Here is an 18,523-nt window from a genome sequence, read left to right as displayed (position 1 = left end):
AGATTCGGAAAATAGCCGAACATGAACAGCGCCTGTGCCGTGAGTCCAGGTTCTAGCCCCACCATCCAAGTGGACATAGAGTTGGAATATAAAAGAGCCGAGCGCGAAGCGTGGCGAGCCCGCGAGGGGCCCTCTAATTCTCCCAGCCCTATGTCCGCTTGGATGGTGGGGCTACCACCTCCACTCACGGCGCAGGTACCGTTCATCTTCGGAGATTTTCCGAAGCTTCTTCTGCTCCGTACTGCGCAAGCGCTGCGCATGCGCAGTACGGGGCGGACACTATATGATGGCCGGACTGAATATGCCAAAACACCAGACTCAGCCCTGGCGCCCGAATCATTGGATTTGATTGACAGCAGCGGGAGCCAATGGCTGTGCTGCTATCAATCTATCCAATCAAGAGCCTAGAACCGCAGGCAGAGAGGGACAGCACATCTCGGGGTTTAGGTAAGTAAAACGGGGCGGTGACTGCCAGAAGTTTTTTTTACGGGGCTCAGGTAAGTAAAACGGGGCTTGGGGATCCAGTGACTGCCAGAAGTTTTTTTACAGGGCTCAGGTAAGTTAAAAGGGGGACCAGTGACTGCCAGAAGTTTTTTTACGGGGCTCGGGTAAGTAAAAAGTGGGGCCACTGACTGCCACAAGTTTTTTTACGGAGCTCGGGTAAGTAAAAAGTGGGGCCAGTGACTAAGTGAATGCCAGAAGTTTTTTTTTACAGGGCTCAGGTGAGTAAAACGGGGGGGCAGTGACTGGCAGAAGTTTTTTTTTACGGGGCTCAGGTAAATAAAATGGGGGGCCAGTGATTGAGTTACTGTCAGAAGTTTTTTTTTTACGGGGCTCAGGTAAGTAAAATGGGGGGCCAGTGACTGAGTGACTGGCAGAAGTTTTTTTTACGGGGCTCAGATAAGTAAAACGGGGGGCGGAGCTAGGGGGCCGGTGACTGCCAGAAGTTTTTTTACGGGGTCAGGTAAGTAAAACGGGGGGTTCAGAGCTGGGGATCCGGTGACTGCCAGAAGTTTTTTCAGATTACTGCATAGGATGCAGTAAGGTGAAAAAACATGAGGATTTACAAACCCTTTAATATCTCCATGGGCTCTGCTTCATAGACCCAGGGCCCTTTATCAGTGCATGGCTACCAATCAGCTTGTCCTGTAAGGGCTCATTCACATTACTTATGGTGACCTGAGTTTTTCTGCACTTAAACCTAGGTCACTGCTAGAGTATATAGCCGTCTTTGAAGGGGAAAGTTATGAGAAATGGCCCTCCCCAAAGAGAATATTGTGTTTAAAGCAGTAGTAAACCGCAATGGATGTGGAAAAAAAAATCCCTTGCAAGGCAAAAGCATAATGTACTAGTATTACTAGCACATTATAAGAGACTTACATTAGAATGAAGCCCTCCAGCGCTGAGAGGGTTGACATCTTCCCCCGGTCTCCCGTCTGGGTTTGCATCCTCCGGCTACATGAGTGACCGGGGATGCGATGACATCACTCCTGCGGATGTGCACAGGAGATGCCTTTTGTGGTATGGGTAGCGACAATGGTGACTTCTCTTACCTACAGGTTAAAGTGGTAGTAAGCTCTGTACTACCACTTGTACCTACAGATAAGCCTATAATAAGGCTTCCCTGTAGGTACTGTGAATATCTCTTAAACTTGCACAGTTTAGGAAATATTCAAAGTGCACGCAGCTGGTGACATTACAAGGTACAAGTGGTAAAACAGAGTTTACTACCACTTCAACCTGTAGGTAATTAGAGACATCTGCATTGCCTCTGCTCAGGACAGGGCCTATGTGAACAGAGGGGATTCTCTTCCTGGGAAATGAATCAGTAATTTTATCCAAGTAATTGGAAGCAGAAGAACTACTGAAACCAGCACATAAAGTTAACCCTAGGTATATAGATGAACACAACTGTAGAAATAATACAAGCTTTGTATAAGAAAAGGTTAACAACAGTACTTACATGCAATGTACAAACAGGTATTATCAGCAAAGAGCCTGACAGGAGTCCTGGTGGAATTGTGCACATATACTCATATATTATTTACATTATATTATTTATTGAGACATCTCCAGCTAAATGTTGCAGCAAAGTTCAAGTGTTACTAAAGGCTTAAAATGTAAAAAAGAATAAAAAAAGATCTTTTTGCTTACTTGCTTTATGTAAGGATATTGCACAGAGCAGTTCTCTAACATGTCTTCTGGGGTCCCCTGATGGCACTGTCCACCTCCATTCTTCCTCTTCTCCGAGGGCCCCCATAGCAAACCTTGTGCTATGAGGACACTCGTGCGGGTGTGTGCATCCATAGACAAGCAGCACGGATCTGCCCTCCCCACTTTCTCCTCACAGGATTTGATTGGCAGCAGCAGAAGCCAACGGTTCCCGTTGTTCTCAGTGAAGCCTATGAGAAGAGGAGGGGAGAGAAAACCTGCAGCTGGGCACAGCTTTGGATCAACAGAGGACTCGGGTAGGTGTTTAGTTGGGGGGGGGGGGAGAAAGTGGGGTGTACAGAACCACTTTGAGTTGCAGGAGCCCTGAGGATTATTGCATCCCTGTTTTCCATTTCAGGTGCAAATCAGGTCTGAATTTTTGCCTGAATTCGGACATGGAACTGAGCCAAAGACATACAGGAACCTTTTCCAGTGCAGACCGTGGCTGCCCCAGAGCTATGTGAACCAGCTCCATTGAGAGCCAGTCATAGTCTCTTGTCATGTGAATTGGATGCGGAGATATCCACATCCAATTCATGTGTGTGAACCGATTCTAAATGTGCACTGTTTAGGAGATATTTACCCTGCATGCAGCCACTGACATCACTGGCGCATCTGCTCTGAAGGTCTGGTATACCTTGCCAGAACTGCAGAGCTTCATGCTGGAAACCGAGAGCTCCCGTATGCATGCGTGGGAGTGAGGTCATCACGGCTACGGCCAATCACACAGCCAGAGCGCACGAACTCGGAAGAAAGCCTGGGGGAAAATATCAGTCATCACAGCGGTGACTGGCACCATGGGAGGGCTTTGTTCTAAGGTAAGTATTCCATAATGTGCTAGTTTGCAAGGCATACTAACACATTATACAATTGCCTTATAGGTGTTTTTTGTTTTGTTTTACTAGCCGCAGTTTACAACCACTTTAAGGTAAAAAAAAAAAAAAAACTCGAAGCCCTTGTACACACGGTCGGAGATGCCGACGGAATGTGTCCTATCAGAACGTTTTGTCGGATATTCCGACTGTGTGTGGTCTCCATCGGACTGTTTCCGTCGGATATTCCGACGGACCAACTTTTCCAACTTGCCGGTAAAATTTCCTGACAAAATGCTCCAGTCGGACATACTCCGATCATGTGTAGCCTCCTCCGACGGACAAAGTGCCACGCATGCTCAGATCAAATTCCTAGACCAAAGCTATTGGCTACTAGCCTGAACGTAGTCCCGTCGTAACAAAATAATGTCATCACGTTATGTACAATCGGATTTTCCGACAACTTTGTCCGACCGTGTGTATGCAACAGTTTTGGACAAATTCCAACGGATTTGGTTGTCAGAATGTCCGACCGTGTGTACAAGGGCTAAGAAAAAAGAAGTGCTTGCTAATCCATGTAGTTTGACACAGATAGAAAAATAAAAGTGGAACTTCGCCCCCTTACATGCCACATTTGGCATGTCATTTTTTTTTTGGAGGGGGGTGCTTAGTTTTGAGTTTTGAGTGGGATTTCCTGTCCCACTTCCTGCTTCTGACTATGGGCCACCTAGGGGACTCCTCCTCTCCCCCTAGGTGGCCCCTCCCTCTCGGAAATCTTCTGGGACACGTCACAGGTCCCAGAAAATTGCCTGTCCACTGGGCAAGTGCAGCGCGACTCGCGCAGTGAGCAGCCGGCTGTGAAGCCGCAAGCTATCACGGCCATGTGCCCACAGTTTCAATGGAGGTGCCGTGGAGAGGGTGGGGAGAGGAGCAAGGCCGCATTGCTGGACCGTGCGACAGGTGAGTGTCTGTTTATTAAAAGTCAGCAGCTTTTGTAGCCACTGACTTTTAATAAACAATAAAAGCCTGGAACTCCGCTTTAACACAAAAAAAAAAAAACTGTGAAAAAACATCACTAGCAAAAATTCATTGTGACCTCCACTCCTCACATATTAAAAAACTCACAACGTTGTCAATACAATAAAAAATAAATAAAAAAAAAACCCACCCAGATTTCAGACAACCTTGACAGAATAATAAACAAATCACCCTGTTGTAATGATATAATGGGGCACCTACTCGCTCAAAAAAGAGCATCAATGTATCATTGCAACAAATTGTATTCATTACGTGGTGGGGGGGGGAATCATGGTACACAAGTTCAAGGTGATTTGCTAAAAAGTAACAAAGCAATAAACACATCAGCTTATGATGGAAACATAATATCCAGCTAAAATACTGTTGGTATGAAGTGCATGCTATGAGAAAATGAGCTTGGGGCGTAGCGATGCAATAGATGTTGAACGGTAGTCATTTAGATGCTGGATTAATAAATTTAGCAGTATAAAAGGGAGAAAATACAGTTACAAGACAATTAAACACAACAGGATTAAGAGGGCCCTGCTCAGAAGAGCTTACAATCTAAAAGGGTGGGGCAGGTGGTACAGAAGGTTATAACTGTCGGGAATGAGCTGATGGAAGTGGTAGGAGATTAGTTTGAGACGTGATAGGCTTCCCTGAATAGATGAGTTTTCAGGGATCGCCTGAAGGTAGCAAGAGTAGGGGATAGCCGGACCGGTGGAGGTAGCAAGTTCCAGAGGATTGGAGAGGCTTTGGAGAAATCCTGGAGACGAGTGTGGGAGGAGACGAGAGAGCTTGAGAGTAGGAGGTCTTGAGAAGAACGGAGGGGAAGGTTTGGGTGATATTTGGAGACAAGATTGGTGATGTAGCTCGGGGCAGAGTTGTGAATGGCTTTGTATGTGGTGGTTAGTATTTTGAATTTAATTCGCTGGGTGATTGGGAGCCAGTGTAGGGATTGGAGGAGAGGGTTGGCAGACACTGAGCGGTTGGTAAGGTGGATAAGTCTGGCAGCAGCATTCATGATAGAGGAGATAGCCTATGGAGAGGCAGACCAACGAGAAGGGAGTTACAATAGTCAAGGTGAGATATAACAAGGTAGTTAATGAGGAGCTTGGTAGTTTCATTTGTTAAAAAGGGGCGAATTTTAGAGATGTTGCGTAGGTGAAATCTACAAACTTTTGGACTTGGGGCTGAAATGACAAGTCAGAGTCTAGGGTTACACCTAGTACCCTGGCGTGAGGGGAGGGCCTGATGGTTGCATTGTTGATTTTGATGGAAAAGTCATGGAAGGGGGCATGTGCAGGGGGGATTATTAATAGCTCAATTTTAGAGAGGTTTAGTTTAAGGAAATGGTGTGACATCCATGCTGATATGTCAGTTAGCAGGTTAGTAATGCTAGAGGAGACTGAAAGAGTGAGGTGAGGAGTAGACAGATAGATTTGGGTGTCATCGGCGTATAAGTGGTATTGGAAGCCGTGGGCGGTTATCAAGTGACCAAGGGAGGAGGTATAAATAGAGAAGAGAAGGGGTCCAAGAACAGAGCCTTGGTGGACCCCCACAGAAAGAGGCAATGGAGAGGAGGATACAGAGTTGTAGGTGACACTGAAGGAGCGCTGTGATAGATAGGCAGAGAACCAGGATAGAGCAAAATCTCGGAGGCCAAGGGAATGTAATTTATTGAGGAGGAGCGGGTGGTCAACAGTATCAAAGGCAGCAGAGAGGTCAAGTAGTAGGAGTATGGAGTACTGGCTGTTGGTTTTAGCAGTTAGTAGATCGTTAGTGAGTTTTAGTTGGGCAGTTTCCGTGGAGTGCTGAGAGCGAAAGCCAGACTGTAATGGGTCAAGAAGGTTATTTTCACTGAGGTAGGAGCTAAGACGGTTGTAGACTAAGCGTTCTAGAAGTTTAGAGGTGAATGGGAGCAATGAGATAGGTCTTAAGTTGTTCAGGTTGGTGGGGTCCAGTGAGGGTTTTTTTAAGTATGGGGGTGATCTGTGCATGTTTTAGAGGGGAGGGGAAGGTGCCACTTGAGAGGGAGAGATTGAAGATGTGAGTGAGGGAGCATAGGATAGAATTAGAGGGTGACCTTAATAGTTGTGACGGAACAGGGTCCAAGGGACAATTAGGTGAGACAATAAGGGTTAGGTGAGCATCTGAGAAAAGTTTTGCAACCTCTTCAGTAGTAGCCAATTCAAAAGAGGAGAGTGTTGAATGTGCTATTAGGCCAGGTATGTTGGGTGGGGAAGATATACGCACAGCGGAGGTGTCCTCGCGAATTGCATCAATCTTGTCTTTGAAGTGATTGGCAATCTCTTGGGCAGTGCGTGAGTTAGTGGGTAGAGGGGGTGGGGGACGAAGCAGAGAGTTAAAAGTTGAGAAGAGCCGACGGGGATTGGATGACAAAGTATTAATAAGAGATACAAAGTAGGCTTGTTTGGCAGCATGGAGGCAGGAATTGTATTTTAGAAGGGCAGATTTATATATGGTGAAGTCTTGGAGGCATTTGGTTTTACGCCACAGCCGTTCAAGAGCACGGCAATTTCTCTTGAGATCTCTAGTGTTGTCAGTTTGCCAGGGTTGTAATGGTCGGGGCCTGATTCTGCGTGTGGTTAGAGGAGCAAGTGCATCTAGTGATGAAGAGAGTGAACTGTTGTAGACAGAGATGGCAAGGTCAGGACAGGACAGGGGAGAGATTATTTCATATAGGTGGTCAGTAGCAGAATAGAGAAGAGAAGGCTTAAGGTGGCTAAGGTTTCTACAAGTGATAGTTTGCTGCTGGGAAGGATGGGTGGTTGGAGGCAAGGATACAGTGAAACTAATGAGGTTGTGATCAGAGAGAGGAAAGGGGGTGTTTGTGAGGTTGCCAGGGTTGCAGAGATGGGAGAATACAAGGTCAAGGGTATTACCATTGGAGTGAATGGAAGTATGTGTCCATTGGGTTAGGTCAAAAGATGAGGTTAAGTCAAGAAGTTTAGCTGTAGTTGGGTTGTTAACGTTGATAGGAATGTTAAAGTCACCAAGAATGATAGTGGGTATTTCAGAGGAGAGAAAGTTATATAATAGTTATATAATAAAGTTATTTTTCTATTTGTATAATAGTTTGTTTTCTATTTATGTCAAACTACTTGGATTAGCAAGCGCCTTTTTTTTTTTCAAAGGGGATCTTACCCCCTTGTTCTATAAATAATATTTTCTAGATGCAATAATCCACATCTTAAATGGTTAGTTAGTGGACAGAACTGTGGGTCCTGGATATTGCTTTGAGCGATACCCTAATTTGTTGATGTTTTCAAGGTAAAACACCTGTCTTTAGATCCATGCTAAGCACAAAACCCTGCCAAAAAGTCACTAAAACAATATGTACAAAAGACCAAAAATGCAGTATGCTACACCAAATTAAGCTCCTGCACTGGTTCAAAAATCACACTGTACCATGTTGCATTGATGTGAAAGTGTACCATAGAGTGTAATTTCATTTCAAATATCTTGCGCTGCAGTGACACAGCAGACACAAGAGAAATCACACAAGTTTGAATGGGGCCTTAGGCTCCATTCATGTATGTTCAAGCATGTTTGCGAGCACACGTCGCAATCTATTCATTTCAATAGACTACCCATGGGAAATGTGGGGAAAGAAGTTCCCAACCTTTTTTTCAAATTACATTGTATGGAGCTACACATGGCACATTCAAAAACATGCCATCGGTGCTGATTCATGGGGGTGCCATCAGGAATTAATTGAATACTGGCTGCATATGATTGGATGCAGCTACTGTTCGGCCAGCAATTTTCTGCCCGACCTCTTCAATTTTCAGATTGAAGGATGTCCGGCAGGAGAACACTGACAGGGCCACCCACAGCTTGAGTTTTGCCCAGTTTACCAGGAATTGGCTGAAATTGGCTTTGTTGGCTAGTTTTAGTATATGCAGGGTACTTGGAAGGTGTCAGAATTGCCTGCAAGCATCCACAATAAGGTGAGGGCCACCGTGTGAACATTCCCATAGTATATCTAGCTTCTTTCTCCTCTTACTACTTTCTATTATTGAAGAATAATATTTCTTTAACATGTTGTTATTTTCTTTCTTTTGCCATTCTTCCATATATCAATATTTAGTGGCAATTTTATTAAGATACATGATAATTACTAATAAAACAAGTCATTTTGTCAAGAAAAATTTATTTTGGAAGAATTTCATAATTTTAGATATTTATTAACTGCACATCTGATGTACATATAAAAAAAAATGCTAAAATCAAGTTCAGATGGGTCATGTTTCTTTAGCAACTACAGTTGTGAGACCTCTTTTTGTTCATTACGCCTCTCCAGAAGATGCTTGAGTCAAACAGATGCAAGCACAAAATTTGGTGGCAAAAAACAAACCTATGTTTATATATAATATGTGTATTATTTATGTTAAAGCTGAACTCCGGGCAGATATAAGGCACACATTAATTCACCTCTGTATCAATACATCAAGCTTTGTAATTAAGTTGTACCTGGATTTGACTTTATATTAGTCTTTTTTTGTTCCTGGTACAGTTGAACTTACACGGGGAGAGGCAGGAGAAGAACTGGGAGCCAATCGGTTGTCCTGCAGTGTTTATGTGCAAGCAAGGAACATGCTGATAGGAGGAGAGAGTAGTGTGTCTGAGCAATTAGCTCCTCAGGGTGCTGCTCCCCTTTTCACTGTCTGGTTACAGGCTGGGAATAGAACAGGACCTGTAAGTGTTACTTAAAGTATAACTAAAGGCACAACTTTTTTAACGTTTTGGATAGAGTGCAGAGGAATTAGAATACTTGTCAATTTGTATTGCTGTCTTTTCCTTTGGTAAGGAGCTTCACTTTCTCTATTTGTTCTGTTTACCATTATTCAAAGTGAAAGTAAAAGAAAATTAAAAATGTTGGGTTGTCTCCAGAAAAGTAATAAAGGGGAAATCTTTCAATGAGACACTAGTTCTTGTGACCTGGGGATCCCCTAGGATCTCCCTTCATTTGTAATGATTTCCTTTCACTTCCTGTTTGGCTATGGGACAGCAAATTAAGGTAAATCTCCGCAATGGAGCACAGTTGGCAAACAATAAAAATCTGACGGGTTATAACCCTCCCATACTCTATCCAAAATGGATTACTAAATCCAGATAGGGTTGTGCTGTGTGGTAAAGATGTGTAAATCTCTGGACTGCATATAAAGAAAAGCAAATCCATTTATAGGTGAAACAGCTCCTATATATTTACAATATTTATTCTACGCATTTTGCCATTTGCCTGGAGTTCAATTTTATTAGAAGCTTTGGTATTCCAAGTCCATCAGATTTAGGCTGGATTCACACCTATGCAGTTTTAGTGCTTTTTGCATTTTGAAGATTTGAACTAGAATCCATTTAACATTGTTTCCTATGGAACATATTCTGTAGTGAAAATCTGCAAAATGCAAAAAGCACAAAAAATGCATAGGTGTGAATCCAGCCTTATACAGGTCACGTTTTAGGTTGCAGTATAGGCAACATTTAGGGCCAAATCACGCTTTTGCATTGCATGTAAATGCACATAAGGTCTGTTAGCATATGGCGGTACATTTAATTTTGAATGCCAGTCCAACTCACTAAGGCAACATGGTGCAAAAATTGCACAGTAGCACACAGTCGTGCGCTGCATTGGTAAAAATGGTGAATGTAATTTTTAGTCAATTGTGTGTTAGCAGCCCATTAAAGTGGGAGTCCGCCGTTTTTTGTTTTTTTTTAAAAGCCAGCAGCTACAAATACTGCAGCTGCTGATTTTTAAAATAATGACACTTACCCGCCCAGCGCGCCCGCGATGTCGGCACCCGAAGCCGATCTCTCAATCGTCTCTCGGGTGCTGCCGCCGCCATCTTAGGTATGGGAATCAGGAAGTGGAGCCTTTCGGCTTCATTTCCCGGTTCCCTACTGTGCATGCGCGAGTCACGCTGCGCAATAAGGATGGTCCCCGCTGTCTCTGGGATCCGTGTGTTTCCCAGCAGGCAGCGGGGGACTTTTGGAAAGGGGCGTAGATTCTGTGGAAAGGGGCGTACCTTCTGCAGAATCTACGCCGGAAGTGGGTGCGGATACCTGTACTGTACAGGTACCTGCACCCCCCTCCCCCCTGAAAGGTGCCAATTGTGGCACCGGAGGGGGGGGGGGGGGATTCCAATGAGCAGAAGGTCCACTTTAGGGTGGACCTCCGCTTTAAAAATGCATGACTTTCCAAATTTTAACCATACACCGTCACATTTGGGCTGGTTCCTGTAAAGCATACAAAACATGAACCCTAGGTGGTTCTGCTGTCACGACTCGACTCACATTGACAAACTATGACAAAGAAATTGAAGAAGCCAGATGTCACCTGAACAGTGGCTGCAACCAATCAGCTCGAGTTGCTGTTCTGGTATTCTGACAGCTGCAGGAGATTCGTCCATCATTGCTGTTTAGCGTGAATGAGGGAGTTTGTGGATTTCTCTTGTTCAGTCTGCATGCTCATTGGAGTCATCAGAGAACTGTAAGAACAAAACACAAAAAGGTACTGGTGGTGAGGTGTGGCTGTAGTATGTACTAACTGCTATTCAATCTTGCATTACTTGTGAGAGTCATGACAAACTGCTCTCACACAAACTCTACCACCCCAGCCATTTCATTATTAATGTATACAGCATATATATATGTTTCATCTGACTTTGAATCCACCATGACAGAGAAAAATATTTTTCATAAATAATCCTTAGTTAATTACCTTCAAACAAACCGAGAGATTCAACAGAAGCTCTTCAGACTACAAATCTTAAAAGTCCCATATGCACTTTTTTCTGCTGATTTTTTTTTCCTTCAGATTTACCAAAACTATATAATATGAGGTCAAACCTTAGGAGTTTCAATGTGTATGCAATCAGGCAGGCCCTTGCACTACATGGTTTTGGTAAATCTGAAGACAAAATTCATCAGAAAATCTGATAGTGTGTATGGGGCTTTACAGGGAAATCTTGGAACAGTTTTACCACCGAGTTCTTACATGTCTACAGAGCAACTAAACAAGCATCACCAAGCTTAACTACTACATGGCAGACTGAAGTACCGTATATACTCGAGTATAAGCCGAGATTTTCAGCCTCTTTTTTGAGGCTGAAAGTGCCCCCCTCGGCTTATACTCGAGTCATCGCTGTCTGCCCGCTCGATCAGCGTGTCGAGCAGACAGACAGCGGCCATTCTATTCAAAAGCCGCGCCTCCGGCTCCGCCTTCGCCTGTGATAGGCGGAACACTGAATTTCCCAGCAGCCTGTGTTCCGCCTATCACGGACATCGTATCATCCTCGTACTACGGACGAGGATGATACGACGTCTGTGATAGGCGGAACACAGGCTGCTGGGAAATTCAGTGTTCCGCCTATCACAGGCGAAGGCGGCGGCGCAGCTTTTGAACTTTACAATGGCCGCCGACGAAGAGGGCACGGGACGGCACGGCACGGGACGGGACGGGACGGGGGCAAGGCAAGGCACGACACGGGACGGATGCAAGGAGGCAAGGCACGGCACGGGACGGAGGCAAGGAGGCAAGGCACGGGACGGAGGCTCGGGACAAAGGTAGGCTGGACACACACACACACACACACACACACACACACACACACACACACACACACACACACACACATGGATGGAGACACACACAGGGATGGATGGATGGATGGATGGAGACACACACACACAGGGATGGATGGATGGATGGATGGAGACACACACACACAGGGATGGATGGATGGATGGATGGAGACACACACACACAGGGATGGATGGATGGATGGACACACACACACACAGGGATGGATGGACGGACACACAGGGATGGACGGACACACAGGGATGGACGGACACACAGGGATGGACGGACACACACACAGGGATGGACAGGCATGTCTCACCCTCGGCTTATACACGAGTCAATAAGTTTGCCAGTTTTTTTGGGGGTAAATTGGGGGCCTCGGCTTATATTCGGGTCGGCCTATACTCGAGTATATACGGTACTTGTTGCAGACATACAACTCCCAGAAAGTACAGTGCCTGTAAATTCATCAGGGGCTAAGGCGGTGAAGGGTCAACAAGATGAAAGTAATGCATAAACCGACCAGACACGTGGTTCATGAGAAGTAAGCTTTCACACTGGGTCACTAGTTAGAATTAAGAAATATAGCTTATTGAAACAGCGAAAATCCAAGTTTTGCAGACTGCTTAGACCTTCCACCTATGAACTGTCTGAGGCTACATAGGAAATGTCAGTCATCTTGCACTTGTTAGGAAGAAGTTTGAGAAGTTTCATTTGATGAAGGACATTTTCATGTTCCTACTGATCACAACAAAACTGGAGACCAGGAAACCTCATCTCCAGTAAAAAAAAATCGGAAGGCCTCCTGTGTGTACCAAGGATTATGTGATATAATTAAAATCCATAGTACCACTATGTGGTATAATTATTTATACTGTTGTTTGTACTTTCTAATATTTAGAAAAAAATACTTTGAACTATGAGGGGAGTATGTGGTATTCATACCTCTGGAATATAGATGTCAAGATTTACAACTGTTACATCCTTTCTGTACTCTGACAAGTTAGTTACAATTCCTGTTCCTGTTATGGGGTATACGGATGGCTGAACTTGTTAATTAACCCCTTGCAGACCAGTGCACAGCGATATACGTTGGCACTAGTGATGGACGAACGTTTCGCCCGGCGGTCGTTTCGCGGCGAATTTCCGACATTCGCGGTCCGCACGTTCGAACGCCTTTTTCCGTCGTTCGCCGCGGCGGACTTACGTGTTTAATGTATACAAGAACTTTAACCTTTGGTGACACGTTTATCATGTGATACAGGACAGCCAATTGAGACATGACAGCACATGGACACTTGGACATTCCCCCTAACCTATAAATACACCCGATCCGGTGGCCATTTTACATTCTTTCTTCTGTTACGATAGGGACAGGTTCCTGTGTGGAGTAGGGAGAGATAAACCACTAGCTATTTGGTACACAAAAGTTCTTTTCAGGACTGGTATAGGTGTTAGGTGTTGATAGGTTTGCTGTGCTGCTGATTCTTGCAGCAGCCTGAGTGTCTTTTGTTAGTTTAGAGAAAGGGAAAGGACGGTGTATGCTACAGGGACAGCCAGATTAGTCTTTCATCATCATCATCATCATCATCATCATTAGCTGTTACTATCAAGGTCCACAAAAGAGCTGTTCCAGTAACCACTAATCGTTCTCTTTTTTTGCCAATTTGTATAGGGACAGGAAGGAAGCAGTGTTGTCAGGCAGTGAGGGTAATTTTAAAGACTTGCTGTTATTATTAGTTCCACAAAGGTTCTTTTCAGGACTGGTATCAGTGGTACAGTAATAGGCTTGTACATGTATAATATTCTTTCTTCCAAATATAGAAAGGATATTATACTTGACTGCTGCCCTTCTGCTGCAGTCTGCTAAACATTCACAACTCACTTGTTCCACAAAAGTTCTTATAAGGACTGGTAACTTGGTATAGGGTGCTACGGTACATAGGCTTGAGTGCGGTACAGTCTGCTGTTCTGTAAGGACCGCTATCGGTCCACAATAGATAGGGTTGACGTGCACCACTGCTGACCGCTGCCCTATACTGCAGCAGTCCTTCAGCGGTATAGGGACTGACGTACAGTCTGCTAATCACTAACACACAACCTGCTTGTTCCACAAAAGTTCTTATAAGGACTGGTAACTTGGTATAGGGTGCTACGGTACATAGGCTTGAGTGCGGTACAGTCTGCTGTTCTGTAAGGACCGCTATCGGTCCACAATAGATAGGGTTGACGTGCACCACTGCTGACCGCTGCCCTATACTGCAGCAGTCCTTCAGCGGTATAGGGACTGACGTACAGTCTGCTAAACACTAATACACAACCTGCTTGGTCCACAAAAGTTCTTATAAGGACTGGTAACTTGGTATAGGGTGCTACGGTACATAGGCTTGAGTGCGGTACAGTCTGCTGTTCTGTAAGGACCGCTATAGGTCCACAATAGATAGGGTTGACGTGCACCACTGCTGACCGCTCACCTATACTGCAGCAGTCCTTCAGCGGTATAGGGACTGACGTACAGTCTGCTAATCACTAACACACAACCTGCTTGTTCCACAAAAGTTCTTATAAGGACTGGTAACTTGGTATAGGGTGCTACGGTACATAGGCTTGAGTGCGGTACAGTCTGCTGTTCTGTAAGGACCGCTATCGGTCCACAATAGATAGGGTTGACGTGCACCACTGCTGACCGCTGCCCTATACTGCAGCAGTCCTTCAGCGGTATAGGGACTGACGTACAGTCTGCTAAACACTAATACACAACCTGCTTGGTCCACAAAAGTTCTTATAAGGACTGGTAACTTGGTATAGGGTGCTACGGTACATAGGCTTGAGTGCGGTACAGTCTGCTGTTCTGTAAGGACCGCTATCGGTCCACAATAGATAGGGTTGACGTGCACCACTGCTGACCGCTGCCCTATACTGCAGCAGTCCTTCAGCGGTATAGGGACTGACGTACAGTCTGCTAAACACTAATACACAACCTGCTTGGTCCACAAAAGTTCTTATAAGGACTGGTAACTTGGTATAGGGTGCTACGGTACATAGGCTTGAGTGCGGTACAGTCTGCTGTTCTGTAAGGACCGCTATCGGTCCACAATAGATAGGGTTGACGTGCACCACTGCTGACCGCTCACCTATACTGCAGCAGTCCTTCAGCGGTATAGGGACTGACGTACAGTCTGCTAATCACTAACACACAACCTGCTTGTTCCACAAAAGTTCTTATAAGGACTGGTAACTTGGTATAGGGTGCTACGGTACATAGGCTTGAGTGCGGTACAGTCTGCTGTTCTGTAAGGACCGCTATCGGTCCACAATAGATAGGGTTGACGTGCACCACTGCTGACCGCTGCCCTATACTGCAGCAGTCCTTCAGCGGTATAGGGACTGACGTACAGTCTGCTAAACACTAATACACAACCTGCTTGGTCCACAAAAGTTCTTATAAGGACTGGTAACTTGGTATAGGGTGCTACGGTACATAGGCTTGAGTGCGGTACAGTCTGCTGTTCTGTAAGGACCGCTATCGGTCCACAATAGATAGGGTTGACGTGCACCACTGCTGACCGCTGCCCTATACTGCAGCAGTCCTTCAGCGGTATAGGGACTGACGTACAGTCTGCTAAACACTAATACACAACCTGCTTGGTCCACAAAAGTTCTTATAAGGACTGGTAACTTGGTATAGGGTGCTACGGTACATAGGCTTGAGTGCGGTACAGTCTGCTGTTCTGTAAGGACCGCTATAGGTCCACAATAGATAGGGTTGACGTGCACCACTGCTGACCGCTCACCTATACTGCAGCAGTCCTTCAGCGGTATAGGGACTGACGTACAGTCTGCTAATCACTAACACACAACCTGCTTGTTCCACAAAAGTTCTTATAAGGACTGGTAACTTGGTATAGGGTGCTACGGTACATAGGCTTGAGTGCGGTACAGTCTGCTGTTCTGTAAGGACCGCTATCGGTCCACAATAGATAGGGTTGACGTGCACCACTGCTGACCGCTGCCCTATACTGCAGCAGTCCTTCAGCGGTATAGGGACTGACGTACAGTCTGCTAAACACTAATACACAACCTGCTTGGTCCACAAAAGTTCTTATAAGGACTGGTAACTTGGTATAGGGTGCTACGGTACATAGGCTTGAGTGCGGTACAGTCTGCTGTTCTGTAAGGACCGCTATCGGTCCACAATAGATAGGGTTGACGTGCACCACTGCTGACCGCTGCCCTATACTGCAGCAGTCCTTCATCGGTATAGGGACTAAGAGTTTTGTCACAGGGTCATTTAAAAAATGACAGGCAGAGGAAGAGGCAGGCCCTTCCGCAGGGGTGGTAGGGGTAGGGCAGGAGCAACAGGCTTGAGCCAAAGTGGGAAGTTGCAGAAGGTGCGTTCAATTACTTTAAAGGATGCACCAGACTTGGTTGAGTGGCTCGCTCAGCCTTACTCTTCTGCACCCTCCTCATCCTCTCGATCTGCACCCTCTTCTTCACTCTCTGCTATGTGCACCCCCAAAGACACTACCACCAACAACACGACCACCACCACCACCACCACATACCTTCCGCTTGAGTCACTGGAATTATTTTCCGATCCATATCAAGAGGACATTTCTGATGCGCAGCCACTCTTGGTATTGGATCAGGAAGAGGAGGTAGCAACAAGCGCTACTCAGCAGTCTGACGCCAGTACCCAGATCAGCCCAAGGAGGAGGTTGGTCCCCGGTGTTGCTGCCTACTCCGAGATCTCTACTTATAGCGGTGGGGAAGGTGACGTTGATGATGACGTGTCTAGTGATGTCACGTGGGTGCCCACAAGAGAGGAAGAGGAGGGGAGTTCAGAGGGAGATATGGACCAGCAGATAGGGAGGAGAAGCAGCAATGACTTACATTGCACAGCAGGGACAAAGCAGACTGCAAATGTATCAGGAGCGAGTCATCGACCATGTACGGTCACATCTGGCGCTCCCAGGACACCGGCACATGGCTCCGCAGTGTGGGCTTTTTTTAACGTGTCCGCTGCTGACAATAGCGTTGCCATCTGCAATCTTTGCAGTCAACGCGTTAGTCGCGGTAAGCCCAATACTCACCTAGGGACGACCGCCTTAAGAAGGCACATGAGCAGCCATCACCGAGCCCAGTGGGAGCAACGGAACACACAAAGCCACACTGCAGGCTCTCACCGTCCAGCCTCGTCTTCTACTTCTCCTTCTCCTCTCTCCTCACAATTGTCCTCCACTCCACCTTCCATCACGCCAAGCTCACATTTTTCTGCAAAAAGGCAGGCTTCCGTGGGCCTAATGTTTGAGCGTAAAAAAATGATGACGCCGGATAACCCTCTTGCCCAACGGTTGGCGGCTGGCTTGTCAGAACTCATAGCCCGCCAACTACTGCCATATAAACTGGTGGACTCGGAGGCCTTTCGCAAATTTGTGGCCATTGGAACACCACAATGGAAGGTCCCAGGAAGGAAGTATTTCTCAGAGAAGGGCATCCCAGAGCTATATGGCCATGTTCAGCGGCAAGTGAATGTATCTCTGGCACACAGTGTCGGTGCCAAGATACATCTGACCACAGACACGTGGTCTAGCAAACACGGGCAGGGAAGGTATATCAGTTTTACTGCCCACTGGGTGAACCTTCTGACGGCCGTCAAGCATGTAACCCGTGGCACCCGTGTAGATTTGGTTTTACCGCCACGGATTGCATGCAGGCCTGACTCTTCTTCTCCTCCTCCTACTCCATCCTCCTCCCTCTCCTCCTCAGCTGCCTCCTCCTTTTCCGCTGCTAGCGTCTCTTCCACTGCACCGCCCAAGCTCCCCAGAACCTATTCCACATGCCAGGTGAGACGTTGCCATGCCGTGCTGCGTCTGTTGTGCCTGGAAGCAAAGAGCCACACTGGCCCGGCACTCCTTTCAGCTTTGCGTTCACAGGCAGATGAGTGGCTAACACCGCTCAATTTGACAGTTGGTAAAGTGGTGTGTGACAACGGTGCCAATCTGCTTAGCGCATTGAAACAGGGCAAAATCACGCACGTGCCGTGCATGGCACACGTCTTAAACTTGGTCGTGCAGCGATTCCTTGTCAAATACCCTGGGGTCCAGGACATCTTGCGGCAGGCAAGGAAAATCTCGGCCCATTTCAGAAGATCTTACACGGCCATGGCTCGCCTTGCTGACATTCAGCGGCGACACCATCTGCCGGTCAGACGTCTTATTTGCGATTGCCCGACGCGATGGAACTCAACCTTCTATATGCTTGATAGGCTGCTCCAGCAGAAACGTGCAGTTAACGTCTACCTGTATGAACTCTGCGAAAGAAACGGTTCTGGGGAGCTGGGTTTTTTTTCACCGCGCCAGTGGCTGCTCATGCGCGACACATGCAGACTTCTGCGGCCATTTGAGGAGATCACCAAACTGGTCAGTCGCAGCCATGGCGCCATCAGTGACATGGTACCTTATGCCTTCTTTCTGGAGCGTGCATTGCGTCGTGTCATTGATCAGGCTGTGGAGGAGCAGGAGCGGGAAGATGAGGAAGTCGCAATGCTGGATGAATTCCCAGGGGGGGCTACTCTATCTGAGACAAGTCAACAACAGGAGTCTGATGAGGAGTCAGAGGAGGATGGTGCCGGGGCGGATGAGCAGGAGCAAGAAGAGCATGCTTTAAACCTTTCTGGGATCCCTGTTGTGCGAGGATGGGGAGAGGAGAATGAAGAGGACGACATTATCCTGGATGATGAGCAGGAGCCAGGCCACCACACCGCTTCCACTTTAGTGCAAATGGGGGCCTTCATGCTCCAGTGTTTTAATAGGGACCCCCGTATAAAAAGCATGAGGGTCAAGGACCAGTACTGGGTGGCAACGTACTTAGA

The 18,523-nt window shown here is 46.4% G+C and overlaps 1 protein-coding gene across 1 annotated transcript in view; it reads right to left on the bottom strand.

Moving 5' to 3' along the window:
- The window catches only part of SLC25A36 (solute carrier family 25 member 36), a 92,986-nt gene extending 82,435 nt beyond the window's left edge, over positions 1 to 10,551 (bottom strand). Inside the window, exon 1 of the mRNA XM_077488278.1 lies at positions 10,402 to 10,551. The gene's annotated coding sequence lies outside the window, so the exon portion shown is untranslated. The remainder of the gene's footprint in view (positions 1 to 10,401) is intronic.
- Positions 10,552 to 18,523: the final 7,972 nt, after the last annotated feature.

Source organism: Lithobates pipiens, unplaced genomic scaffold (assembly GCF_037356315.1).
Source record: "Lithobates pipiens isolate NorthernLeopardFrog02 unplaced genomic scaffold, aLitPip1_a1.2 Scaffold_18, whole genome shotgun sequence".
Classification (NCBI taxonomy): Eukaryota; Metazoa; Chordata; class Amphibia; order Anura; family Ranidae; genus Lithobates; species Lithobates pipiens.
Note: the sequence above shows the minus strand (reverse complement) of the source record. Positions and strands in the feature narration are given on the sequence as shown.